Genomic DNA, 12,993 nt, shown 5'->3' on the forward strand with positions numbered 1-12,993 from the left:
GAACCGAGTAACGTATAAATAGATCTCGAGGAACATTTTAACACAATTTGCTTTCCAGGCACAAAGAACCATGTCAATCAACTCTACAACACGACGAAGGCAAGAATCTCTGTTGATAGCTTTCTGGCAAAGGAAGAAAAACAGGTTTCACAGTGAGCTAATCTTTCACACACACAGAGGCACACATGGAAAGGAGAGCTGAAACTGGCTGTGCGTTTCCATTTATTCGTTCGACAATTACCGGAGCGTGAACCGAGAGCCAGGAGCCATCCTGGACACCGCAGCCTCGATCTGTATGACACTTGGAACCGGACAAACACCAGCTACCCTCCCCACAGCTGCCCAGCCCCGGGAACCTGCTGTCAACAGCCTCCCTGTAGGCGGGAAAAAGCAAGCCTGAGGATTTCATGTATGATCACACACATGACGGGCTCAGCTCAGACTCGATTACATGTATGATTCCACATGACAGGCTCAGCTCAGACCCAATTACATGTATGATTACACACATGATGGGCTCAGCTCAGACTCGACTGCATGTATGATTACACACATGACGGGCTCAGCTCAGACTCTCAATAAACACACTTGGTGGTGACTAACAAGATCAGGGGAGTAAGAAACGAAAGCCTTTAGGCTCCTTCAGCTGCAGTCTGCACGTGAAAATGTCACAGATGGGTCCACTCCCAGGAAAGCTGAGCATCGCTGAGCAGGGGGAGGGGACGAGCCTTTAAGACAGAGAGAGGGGGCTTCCCTGGTGGCGCTGTGGTTGGAAGTCCGCCTGCCGATGCAGGGGACACAGGTTCGTGCCCCGGTCCGGGAAAATCCCACATGCCGCAGAGCAACTAAGCCTGTGCGCCACAACTACTGAGCCTGCACTCTAGAGCCCGTGAGCCACAACTACTGAGCCCGTGCGCCACAACTACTGAAGCCCACGTGCCTAGAGCCCACGCTCCACAACAAGAGAAGCCACAGCAATGAGAAGCCCGCACACTGCAAAGAAGAGTAGCCCCTGCTCACCGCAACTAGAGAAAGCCCGCGCGCAGCAAGAAAGACCCAATGCAGCCAAAAAGTAAATAAAATTCCTTAAAAAAAACCAACTCATCATGATCTTTCCTGGCAAGGAGGTACCGCATAATTTATGCCAATGTGGAAAACAAATGTCTCCACGTCTCCTTTCTGCTACCAGCATCCAGTAGGACAGAGACATGAGGCAGATGAGAAGGCAAAGCTGAGCCGGCCCTTCTGCATGGCCTGTGCGCACAGGGCGGCGGCGAGGGGGTGAGGGGGCCCGCGCTGAGCCAGCCAAGGGCAGGAGCAGAAGCACCCACACACACCACAGGGAACCAGGGTCAGAGATCTGACCCCCGGGGGAAAAAGGCGCCGCCTCATTTTAAGCCAAAATTTAGGCAAAAGTAGTGTTACCCAAGGAGGGGTTAGGAAATGAGGCATTTGTACCTGCAGCAGACAGAAGCTTTGGAGTCTCAGGGGTTAACACAATCACTGTCTAAATAACTTAAAATCGACTGCTGGACATCCGTAATCCAAAAGAAAAAATTCCCTTAGCCACCAGGAATTTCTTACCGACGCGGTACCAACATATGAGTCCACGTTACCATTTACAGCTTGTACACGGATTATATATTGAATTTATAATATGTTAAGACAATACTTTGTACATATTGGAATAATAAGTAAATCCTTAGAATTATTTTTTTTTAAGATTTTTTTTAAAGTCTTTATTGACTTTAAAAGCAGCATTACAATACTGCTTCTGTTTCTGTTTTTTGGCCCCGAGGCATGAGGGATCTTAGCTCCCAGACCAGGGATCAAACCCGCACCCACTGCACTGGAAGGCAAAGTCTTAACCACTAGACCACTAGGGAAATCCCTAAATCCTTAGAATTAATTTCGCCTATTTCTCTGCATGTCCTCGGTGTGGCTACAAAACATGTGAAATCACACAGTGACATCTTCCCCTTGGGTGGTGCTGCCCGAGACCATTATCCTTGTCCCCTGGGTCACAGCACCAGGTCTCATTTCACCTTGTATGTTGGTGGCACCCAGCAGGTGCCTGGACCAAAAAAGCACAGTTAACTGATCGAATTAAATCAAGAATTCAGAAGAAAGCAGGAGAGCAGAGCCAGAAGTGACCACAAGAATAAAAGTAAGTATCCCAGCTAACATTTATTGAGTCCCGTCTATATGCCAGGCACATTCTGAGAGCTGTACTTAAGTGAATTCACTTAATCCTCTCCACGAGCTCAGCGTCACGTGGTGGTCAGTGGTGTGGCCAGGACTCAAGCCAAGCTGACAGTTGCAGTCTCCACCCCAACCCTGTGGATGCTGCCCCAGGCACCCCGAGAATTCACTGCAGGCCCTGGACCTTCCAGAGAGGACCCACCCTTCACACGTGACCGCAGGCGGCAGGTAGGGGACACTGACCACACGAAGAGCAGGACCACGGTTCAGGCGGCGAGACATGATGCAGGTAATGATCGGCCTGCAGCGGTCCTCTGTCTTTCCCAGGATTTCCTAACAAGCGCGTGTTATTTACGGAATCACAAGGCCTTCTACGCTACAGCAGACCTTCTCCTGGCGACACTGCGGGCTACAGTGAGTTACTGAGGTCTGGCATTGCCCATGACCTCCCAAAGCGTCGCGTAGCCAGAGCCCCACCGCAAGGCTCCAGACACCGTCTGAGCGCTCCCGCTACCTCCGCCCTAGGACCGGGGTTACAACCCAGGGTTCCGAGGCCCCGGCCTGGGGGGAGGCCAGGCACTGGTTTTGCTGTGTTTTTTTAAAGCTCCCCAGGAGACAGTGACCGGTGCGTGCACCCAGGCTGACACCACTCCGAGCCCCGGGGGCCCCTTCTGTCGCCGACCTGAGCCCCCGCCAGCCCTCCAAGCCAGTCCGAGCCCCGCGGCCTCTGCCAGGCCAGCCTGACCAGCTCACGGGCCCCCCTCAGCTCATCTGCAGCCAGGACTGGCCAAACCCCTCTTGGGCCGCCCGTCCTGGCGCCTGCTGCGTCGCCCCCTCACCTGTGCGCACCTCAAGGCCGGGAACTAATAACGGGGCTCCCCCCGCGGGGCTGCCCACAGCAGAGCCGGACATGACAGGCCCCAGGAGAATCCAATCTGGTGACGGTGGTGTGAGTCTTCGATTCGCTTCTGATGGACGGATTCTCCTTCGGGCCCCCACAGAAGTCACCTAAGCCCACTGGAAACCAGCAACGCGACTTGGTGAAGGGCGCAGTGGGGAATTTCCTGAGAACAGGTTTTAGCTGAGATAAAGGCGCCACCACTGAACACCACACAGCAGGTAGCACCTGCTCTTCAGGGGACCAGACACCACCAGGCAGGGCCCTGAGCCAGGCCCGAGCAGAGCCACAGTGATTCCTAGGGGACTCAGCCCAGGGTCCCCAGAGATACCTCACAACCAACGTCTGTGGGAGCAAAGGGGGCCCCAGCGCTGGCCGTGCAGAGGGGGTTGGGAGGCCCAGGGGACAGACAGGACCGGAGCCATGAGCTTCAAGTGCAGAGACAGGAAGTGGAGAGAAACGCAGCCAGAGAGGAGGGTAGGACCGACCAAAGGTGTGAGACTCTCCCAAGGGGACATTCCGAAAGAGCCGCGAGCACGGAAACGACACGAGCTTCAGGATAACATCCGAACCACTTCACTGTGCCAGAGCCCTGCCGCCCGGCTGCGCCGGACCCACCTGCCAGGCTCCATCTCCCACGGGGGCACACGCACAGGTGTGCACACACAGCACGGCCCAGCCACTCCTTGTCGGGCAGCGCCTCTCCCTCGCCTCCGTCCTTCGCTCCGACTAAGGTCAGGGACTCCTTCCCCCACTCGACTGGTCTCAGTCCCTCCACAAGCCCAGGAGCAGACTAATCAATACCTCCTGCATCCTCAGGGCCCAGTATGAGGCAGGTGCTTAAGAAATTCGCTCTCCAAATAAACCAAGGAAGAAATCAACAAATGGATGACAGAATGAGTAACTTAGGGAGAGAGTAAATAGGTGAGACTAAGAAACGGCTGCAACCTGGTTAAAATGCCCACCCGCCAAGGAGGACTAGAGCAGCAAAACCTGGGCAAATCCAACAGAAGGAAGGCAGGAGGGCAGGTCCTGAGCGAGACAGCATCAGAGGGTCCAAATAAACTACCGCGTGCCCAGGGCACTTCAATTCAAAAGCACTGACGTGGGTGGAACGAAAGGGCAGAGAGCAATCAAGTCAACGGGGGCTCTCAAACTACACAGGATCCTCGGGGAACCGAAGGGTCACTCGCGAGGACACGGCGACCGAGGGACCGACGGTGCTCCTCCATTAATACCAAGCCCGGGCTCAGGATTTATCCTAAGGAAACACAGAAGGTGTGCAGAGTTATGATTGGGGGTGTTCCTTGGGGTCAGTCATAACAATAAATAAAAAACAAAACCAGAACTGAAAACAACTGAAATGCCCAAATAATAGCGGAATGGCTTACGAAATGTGTCACCGATGAGCAAATGGCAGAAATGGCTGTACTTTAATGACTATCACAGAGCCATTAACAATCGTGCTGTGAGAGAACATTACCATCTTGGGAAAAACGTCATTTATAACAAGTGAAAATCGACCACACACACACACACCATAAAGGCCCTCCCGAAAAGACACAAAGATAAGCTCTTTTAACCCCCTGAGCTACCAGGACAGCAGGTGTATAGCTGGTTTTCATCGTTCTTTCTGACCCTGGTCTTGGGAGGTTGTGTCCACCGCACAGGGTCGTTGTGAGAAGAGATCAAGAAAATTCCAGAGAGTACTGAGCGCCATGCATGGCACAAGATGGGCATCAAAAAATATTCAATGCTATTGTTTTTCTTATGATTATTCACGCTATGTGCTAAACTTTAAACACTGAACACTTGTAATTTTAAATTATACTTAAGAATACCAGAGATAAACAAAGTTAATATTCCACAAGATAAGGCTGTGTTCCTGCCATGCGAACCCTGTATATGAGAGATCAAAACATGACTTTGCTAAATAGATTTTATACTTTCATATTTGGTTTAGGTAATGGGATGGAATTTTCAAGTACAGAGGGCCCAAATCTAGAAAAGTTTTAATGAATTCTGATAGGCTTGGCACACAAAAGGAAATTCATGTCTTACTAATTCAATATGCACTTTATTGAGGAAATAACCACGAATAAATGGAAGAAAAGAGTGTACTTTCGCGAGGTATTTAACGGTCTGATCGAGAAAGTCATTAAAGTAAAGGGACAAGCAAATGGAACCCAGTGACCTGCATACACAAAGGCCTCGGGCGCCTGAGAGACGCACGATGCTGAAGGGCGCGCGGCGGTGGCCACGTGATCGCCACGCGGGCAGCCCTGACACACGACACGACACGACGGAGTCCGTCAATGAGGAAGGCACCACACACCGCAGGAACGCAAAACGGTGAGGCTCAAAAAAGCGTAAAGTGACTTGGAAGGAAGGACCCAAAGCGAGAAAAGATAAATGCTAACTAAGGAATACGCTGAAACAGGCAACTTTAAGTTCACAAGGATTAGGGAACGTTTTCATGTAAACTGAGGGTAGTTCCTAAATTTAACAGTGGTGGTAGGTCATGAGACAAGGATAACGAAATCCACCCCAGAGCCCTGAGCTAGCTGGCGGCATCTTTCAACTAAAACGCTGGGAGCCTCTGCCCTTCCTCACCAAAGTCCACTGAAAGCCCAGTTCACAAAGGCACGCGGGATGCGGCGCCACCCACAGGGCCACGGGCAGAGGCTCCCAGGAGGGTGGGCCCAGCCGACGGGAGCAGGCTCACCCAGGCAGGGAGGGTGCTGCAGGCAGATGGAGGCCCAGCGCCCGACAGAGCGGCAGACCCGCGTGAGCCGAGGAGCCCACACGGCCCCCAGGCCAGCTGCACGGGGCCCCTATGATCCGCGGGACTGCGCGGGTCCGGGTCTGCGCCCCACCACCGGCCAGCTCCAAACAACCTCACTGGCTTGAGCCAGCTGTGGCCGCGGGGTGTGCAGAGAAGAGAGGGCCGGTGCCCGGGAGAAAGCAGGCCGGGGAGGGGGGCAAGGGACCCACAAACGCGCGGGGCAGCTCCAGACAGCTTGGGTTCAAAGCACAGCTAACTCAGTCACAGCCGCCTTTCAGAGTGTCGCCCACACGTTGTCACCTGCAGCCCTTCGGTGGGATTATCACAAAGGAACAGAGGCCAGATTAACCTGCCCAAAGTGTGGCTCTGATCATTCCACTCCCAGACCCCAAACCCTCGCGGCTCCCACCTGCCCACAGAACAAGTCACTGTATCCGAGGCTCTCGGGCCACTGCTGCCATCAGCCCGACTCCTTGATTTTGCCCATGAGGAGGCCGAGACCAAGGATGCAGCAAATGACCAGAAGGCATGAAGGCGGCAGAGGCAGGGTGTGAATCCGAGATCTCAGCATCTGTGCCCCACTCGCCGCGCGGCTTGAGGGATCGTGGTTCCCCAACTCAGCGAAAGCGCTAACCACTGGGGAGCCAGGGGATTCCCCATCAGTGTCTCTCCCACTGCCCCACGGCTGCCCGACCTGCACCCCTGGCTTCTCCCACCGCTGCATCTTCAAAGAAGCCTCGTCCCTGCAGCGCGGCCGTCTCAGGATGACGACAAGCTCCCTCGGACACCTCTGGCTCCAAGTGCTGGCTCTGCTGGCCGGGAGGCCCGCAGACGGCGACCACGTCACGGCCGCCTGACTCTAGGGACAGCACACGGCTCCCGCGCGCGGTGTGCTCAGCACCTCGGCAGAGGTGGTGTCGCTGTGCTGTCGTCGCTGCTGCGGCTGTCAGGGCTCAGCTCCACTCGCCATGTCTCCTCCCCAGCAGCCTGCTGCCCTGTGCCCGGGGTGTGTCCTGGACCACAGCCTAGCACAGGCATGCTCCCCGAAGCCAAAAGCCACCAAGGCCCATTGCAGATGACCATGGCAGCCCATCCCAGGCCCTGGCGGCAAACTGGGGGTAAAGCCTCCCCTCCTTAAGGTCAACCCGCCCTCCACGGCAGAACCGAGCAGCCCAGGAGCCTCAGCTACAGGGATGGGCGTGCAAGGACATGAATGGGAAGGGAGTGAGTGGCCTGGGCGTGCCCAGTGCCTGGACGCACCACAGAGCAGGTCCAACACCGCCGGCTGCTCCAACAAACTTCACCCCGCAGTGCGCACTGAGCACGCTCACAATGCCAGATCTGACAGCAGTAACATGAACCTGGACAGGAGGTAAGGACAAAGCACGTAAGCCCCGAAGAAAAGAAGAACAGGGTCACAACCAACGTGTCCACAGCGTCGGGAGACGTGAGCGGGCTTCACCTCCCTGGTCCTGCACCCGGACAGAGTTTTTAGGTTGTGCCCACACCCGCGGCGATGACCCCGGAGAGCATAACGACAGGCGAACACGCTGCCTTTCCAACCCTTCCAGAACACTGCTCCACACCTAAGTCCCTCGTCCCCACCAGAGGCAGCTTGTTGGGGCAGCAGGAGCACGAAGCCTGGAGTCAGGATGGGCCATCCATTGTGATGCAGCCACTTTCACCGGGGACTCGGTAAGATGGGAAGACCACGGCCGACCCTGGCGGCCCCACGGGCTCAGGGCAGGAAGTCGGGCACCGCACCCGGCCCAGGCAGGGCTCCAGAAACGCACGCCTGGTAGGACCAGCTCTCGGGCAGCAGGAAGGGGAAAGCCCCCACCAGGGGACTTCCCAAGGTCCTGCTGCGCACACACGCACACACACACACGATATGACACATCATATTTTCTGGGAGGTGATTTCATCTGTAATTGAATAACGTCGAACCACAGGTCACACCTGAGGAGGGGCGACCGAAGAGTGAAGGGAAGACCTACCTCTTCAGTTGATTATATGCATAAAACCCCCTATTGTGTAACTGCTGTTACGCCAAAAAACAAAGAAACAACACAAAAAAAGCCTCCTGATGACTACATTTCTGACAATTCTTTTTTTTTATTGGAGTATGATTGCTTTACAATGGTGTGTTAGTCTCTGCTTTATAACAAAGTGAATCAGTTATCCATACACATATATCCCCATATCCCCTCCCTCTTGCATCTCCCTCCCACCCTCCCTATCCCACCCCTCTAGGTGGTCACAAAGCACGGAGCTGATCTCCCTGTGCTATGCGGCTGCTTCCCACTAGCTAGCTATTTTCCGTTTGGTAGTGTATATATGTCCATGCCACTCTCTCACTTTGTCACAGCTTACCCTTCCCCCTCCCCGTGTCCTCAAGTCCGTTCTCTAGGAGGTCTGTGTCTTTGTTCCCGTCTGGCAATTCTTTTGCATTAAGAATATTTTTGATTGAGGTGTAACTGGCCTATTATAGTAGTTTCAGGTATACAAGGTAATGATCACCACACTGAGTCTAATTAACACCCATCACCACACAGTTACAAAATGTGTTTTTCTTGTGATGAGAACTTTTAAGATCTACCCTCTTAGCAGTACAGTACAGTATTACTTTACAGCTGGAAGCTTGCTCCTTTTGACCCCCTTCGCCCGTTCCACCTGCCCCTAACCCCCCCACCTCTGCTAACCACCAACCTGTTCTCTGCATCTGTGAGCTCAGTTGTTTTTGTTTTTGTTTTAGATTCCACAAGTGAGACCATATGGTATTTGTCTTTCTCTGACTTACTTCACTTAGCATAATGCCCTCAAGGTTCATCCATGGTGTCGCAAACGGCAATATTTCATTCTTTTTATGGTTGAATAATATCCCGCTGTGCACGCGCGTGTGTATGTATCACATCTTCTTTATCCACTCATCCACTGATAGACTCCTAGGTTGTTTCCATGTGTTGGCTATTGCAAACAATGCTGAAATGAACATGGGGGTGCAGATTTCTTTCTTTACGGGGTCATGAGGATGTTCTCATTAAGAATATTTTAGGGGCTTCCCTTGTGGAGCAGTGGTTGAGAGTCCGCCTGCCGATGCAGGAGACACAGGTTCGTGCCCCGGTCCGGGAAGATCCCACATGCTGCAGAGCAGCTGGGCCCATGAGCCATGGCCGCTGAGCCTGCGCGTCCGGAGCCTGTGCTCCGCAGCGGGAGAGGCCACAGCAGTTAGAGGCCCGCATACCGCAAAAAAAAAAAAAAGAAGAAGAATATTTTAGGTGGGGCACAACCTTTAGGTGACTGCACAACACTGTGAGTGCACCAACTACCACTGACCTGTGCAGGTTAAAATGGTTCATTGTATGTTATATGAATTTCACCTCAATTTTTTTAAAAGGAATATTTTACTTGAGAGTTTGATGATTTGTATGCCAGGTTGACACTAGTGAATAAAATGATGACTATGCTAAGTATCACCTATTCTCAGGCTCTCCAACGTGTATAAAGTGAGAAAAGAGGCCCATGAGACTAATATGCTTCCATTTGTATTTTACGGAGAACAGGGGCTGGGGGGAGTGACGTACACACACACACCCATACAGTCACTTGAATAAACACAGAGCACTTATGAACGGAGGTAAGAAACAGAAGGGGAGCCACTGGCCTGGCGACGGAGATTTATTTGTCATTATGTAAACCCTTAGCGACCACTTGAATTTTTTAACATTGCATGATGTAGCTTTTTCAATTAAAAAAAAACTAGTAAACAAAAGATACGAATGAACATCACCAGTTCCCAAACTTTAAGTGCTCTCACAACTCCCACTCCTGCAGAATCTCAAGGAACAACGTTCCTGTTAGTGCTTTTATAGTACGTATTTTGAATACTGTTAAATATGTCTAGATTTTGACTAAGCATATAAATTAAATGTTGATTTAGACAGATACACAATTTTAATAACAATTTTAAGTAAAGATCATTCTCAAAACATTATACAGCCTGGGGCTTCCCTGGTGGCGCAGTGGTTGAGAATCCACCTGCCGATGCAGGCGACTCAGGTTCGTGCCCCGGTCCGGGAAGATAGCACATGCGGCTGGGCCCGTGAGCCATGGCTGCTGAGCCTGTGCGTCTGGAGCCTGTGCTCCGCAACGGGAGAGGCCACAACAGTGAGAGGTCCGCATACCGCAAAAAAAAAAAAAAAAAATTATACAGCCGTTAAAAATGATGGTTATGAAGACTGCAGCAAGGTGGGAAAGGCACATGAGGTGATATTAACTGGATCGGGGTGAAAAGTGGTGCCTGCATCCTCGCTGCCACTGTGGAGAGAGGTGGGTAGGCTCCACTGGGAAAGGCAGTGATGGAGACCCGCACCAGCGCCAGGGCGAGCCTGCTGCACTGCACGGACCACTCCTCACGGGACTGCTTCCCAAAGTCAGGTGGAGGCAAGCACCATGAGACCCATTTTACAAGTGGGGAAACTAACACGGAAAGAAGTCTGGGGAAAAAAAAACTGCCCAGGTCACTCTGCCAGTAAATGGCAAAGCGTGGCCATGACCTGATGTGACCCCAAAGCCCACATGCTTGTTTTCCACATTCCTCTGTCCCCCAGGAGACCAGAGATGGGGGGCAAGGTGACTGGCCATCATGGCTGCTGACTTTTCTATAATGTGATTGTTCTTACTTCTAGAACCTAAAACAACACATAGGTTAAAACACTGATTTAAAAAGACATCCTGAACTAATTTTTTTCTGACTATCTTATCCTAAGAAAAAGGGTATTTCATTTTTTTAAGCACTTTAAGCAAGCCTGAACTTCTTTCCTTTAGGATCAATTTGAGTGCAGTCTAAGATTTCACCAGAAAGCCTCAGTTTGTATTAGTATCTCAAGACCTGGCTCAAAACCAAAACCAAAGCCTTACCCAGCAGCACTTCACTCCTTGTGGCAAATTTAGGATAAAGATGATTTTCTTCACTTCCCGACACAAAACCCAGCGCTTCCTTGTTTCTCTAACTTCCCTTCTGTGTCCTATCCCATTGTGAGGCCAACCCAAGTGACTTCTCATCTCCCACACCCTGCACTTCTATTCATCAGGAATTTCTCTCTTTTTCTCATTTTGGTCACGTGCGATCTAATCCTGCACCAAATCTCTACAAGTGGACTGCCGTGTCCTGGTACAGTGAGTGCAGAAGACATGCAGGGAGCCCAGGGCTGCTGCTGCCTGTGGGCTTACCCTCAGGCAGGCCCTCCTCCTCCTCTGAGTCTCAGTTTCCTCATCTGCAAAATGGGGCCGCTCTACTGATCGCTTAGGGCAGCATGGAACCAGCGAGGAAACCTGTGGGGGAGACCTTCACAAAGAGGGTTTCCTCCCTGAGGAGGGCAGGCTGGTGCTGTGCGGTGACCACACAGTGCTGCGTCTCATCGAGCAGGAAAGCTGCCATAGACTGTGTCCCCAAAGGGCCTATGTTAAATCCCGACTCCCAGGGTGACGGTTCAGAGGTGGGGGCTGTAGGACGTGCTTAGATCACAAGGTGGGGTCCCCCTGGATGGGATTAGTGCCCTGATAAAGAGGCTCAGGGAGCGCCCGCGCCCCTTCGGCCGCTGGAGCACAGTAAGAAGGCGCCATCTATGAACCTCACCAGGTACGGAATCTGCCGTCGGTGCCTTGACCCTGAACTTCTCAGCCTCCAGAAGCACGAGAAATAAATGTCAGCTGTAGCCGCCCAGCCCACGGTATTCTGTTCCAGCATTACCACACCAATAACGCACTTCCTTGCTTTCTGTGCTGAAACTAGAAACCCGCTCAGGGGGAAGCAGCCCGTGGGCCTCGGCGCCACGCAGGGCAGGATCCTTGGCATGGGCTCAGAGGCCCACAACCACCGGCACGCCCTGCAGCCAGGTGACCGGCCATTTCAGACGGCGTCCGTGAGCACCTGCACCCCACAGACTCGTGGGCCTGCAGAGTAAAGCTTTCAAATGAGTGCAGTGTCGAGCTGAGCAGGCAACCACAGCCCCTGGGCCCGTCAAGTGAACAGCAAACCACCGCTCATCCCTGGAGCACAGCGTGGACCAGGACTCGGCCCTGTCCAGGAAGCCCTGCCCCCCGCTCCTCCGCGCGGCCCCTGAGCGTGTCGCACACATCCGCTCCTGTCGCGTGACTCAGCTTACAGTCTCCTGACCTGCCACCGTCAGGGGCCCCATCCTCAGGGCAGTTCAAGAGCGGAGGTCCAGGATGTGCAAACACGGGGCCCCACATCTGGCCTCGCCTGCCCCACCGCCCCTGCACATGTGACTGCTGTGTTTCCCTCCCGGGAAGGGATAACTCAGGCCCTTTGAGGGTCACAAAGGGCCTGGGAGTGACAAAGTCAAAACGGCACCCGACCTCTTTCTTCTCCACTTTCTTGCTTCTCATCTTTAACACGTGCAACTTCCCTTCCTACCTGTAAGCGCCAACCAGACAAACGGCACAAGAAAGTAACCAGGGCTTCCCCGGTGGCGCAGTGGTTAGGAGTCCACCTGCCGATGCAGGGGACACAGGTTCATGCCCTGGTCCGGGATGATCCCACATGCCGCAGAGCGGCTGGGCCCGTGAGCCATGGCCGCTGAGCCTGCGCGTCCGGAGCCTGTGCTCCGCAACGGGAGAGGCCACAGCAGCGACAGGCCCGCGTACTGGAAAAAAAAAAAGAAAGAAAGTAACCAAACAAGGGAGCACGGCTGACTCTGGCTCCTGGGATTTTCCTAGGAAGATGGGCAACTAAACCACCCCAGGAAAAAGCACCAGAGTGAGTAGGGCCTCTGTCTGGAAAACACGTGACAGGAAGCCAGGAGGGTAAAGTTGAAGAGGACAGCCGTCGTGCCCCGGCCTCTCTGAGCTCCTTCTCAGGGATTCCACGTATTTCCATGTACCTGACACAGAGTAAGCTCTCGGTCAAGGCCAGCCACCATCACCAACATCACCACCAACACCAACACCATCATCATCAACACCACCACCATCACCATCACCACCATCACCATCACCACCACCACCACCACCACCACCACCATCACCACCATCACCATCACCACCACCACCACCATCACCACCATCACCATCACCACCATCACCA

At 53.2% G+C, this 12,993-nt stretch overlaps 1 protein-coding gene across 2 annotated transcripts in view; it reads right to left on the reverse strand.

Moving 5' to 3' along the window:
* Positions 1–12,993, reverse strand: part of TBC1D22A (TBC1 domain family member 22A) — a 324,171-nt gene that overhangs the window by 264,596 nt on the left and 46,582 nt on the right. The window lies entirely within an intron of this gene.

Source organism: Lipotes vexillifer, unplaced genomic scaffold (assembly GCF_000442215.2).
Source record: "Lipotes vexillifer unplaced genomic scaffold, Lipotes_vexillifer_v1.1 scaffold382, whole genome shotgun sequence".
NCBI lineage: Eukaryota > Metazoa > Chordata > Mammalia > Artiodactyla > Lipotidae > Lipotes > Lipotes vexillifer.